The 1,177-nt window shown below is 35.0% G+C and overlaps 1 pseudogene; it reads right to left on the reverse strand.

The window, feature by feature from the left end:
• Nucleotides 1–236: 236 nt before the first annotated feature.
• Nucleotides 237–930, reverse strand: LOC149545479 (uncharacterized; annotated as a pseudogene).
• Between the last annotated feature and the right edge of the window lie 247 nt (nucleotides 931–1,177).

Below are 1,177 nucleotides of genomic sequence, written 5' to 3' on the forward strand. Positions count from 1 at the left end.
AATCATAATAGACTCTTTATTTGAGGGAGCTATATATCTGAATATAACTTGTAATTATTTCTAAATTAAATGAACAAAAAGAGGTGTATTCACATTAGCATCAGTGATTTATCCATATTCACATAATAGAAGAGATGTTATATATATGGCTGTTACATAATTTGGGAAACCAATACAACCCAAAAGAACTAATAATCCTAAGAAAACTAACTACGCTTGCATATACAAACTACAAATTAGCAAGTGGACTCTGTTGAAGAATTGAGGGGAAATAGGGGAAGCAACTCTGGCTGCCTCTTCATACTCGTTGCTGACCCCTCAAAAGAAAACTTTTGTTCTTCCTCTTCCAAATGTGAGGATTGATTGCCAGATGATAGAGTAGAATCATAATAATAGTAAGTTGCTGGAGAATCGAATCGATCAGAAGGCCCAAGTAGAGTGATTGGGCTACAAATCAATGTAGGAAGAGTCACACATCGAATCCCATAACTATTTCCTCCTACTCTTTCTCCATAACAATGGTCATTCATACCCAAATTCAGATTATGATCATTCAAACCCAAATTAAAATGTTCATCATTTAGGCCCAAATCAATATGATGATCATTCAGGCCTAAATTTATCTCCAATTTCTTTTGGAATTTCCTTCTGTGCTGAAGCTTGAAGGCTGGTTTCTGAATACCAACTTGAAACCCACTCTTGACCAATGGAGAACAACCCCAAACTAATATGAATCCATCTTTCTTTGAGCTTCTTACATGTCTGGTTTTTCACTTGAGAATCCTCTGTCGCACCAGTTAGTTTATGAACAAGACCCTTGAAACAATGGCTCTCAATCTGAACAAAAGTGTTTGGATGCACAATCTGATTTATCACTTTTGGGCACTCATAATTTGCACATCCCCATTTTTTTGCCATGGCTCCAGAATTAGAAATACTTTTTTTTTTTTCCTTAATTGAATCACTAGATGGACTGACTTAATTTAAATAAAATCTAGATTGCAACTGCAAATTCCTAAAATACTTTCTGAGCATTGTATTCCGAAGACGCAACAAACGCTACAAGAAGAACAATTGTTGCAAATATATTTAATACCTTGAACTTGTTTCTTCAGTTTTGGTCACCCATCGTTCATTGTGAAAGCTAAAACCAATGAATTACCAAATGGGAAAAAGA

This window comes from Cupressus sempervirens, chromosome 7 (assembly GCF_028749045.1).
Source record: "Cupressus sempervirens isolate cs-2001-9-10 chromosome 7, ASM2874904v1, whole genome shotgun sequence".
Lineage (NCBI taxonomy): Eukaryota > Viridiplantae > Streptophyta > Pinopsida > Cupressales > Cupressaceae > Cupressus > Cupressus sempervirens.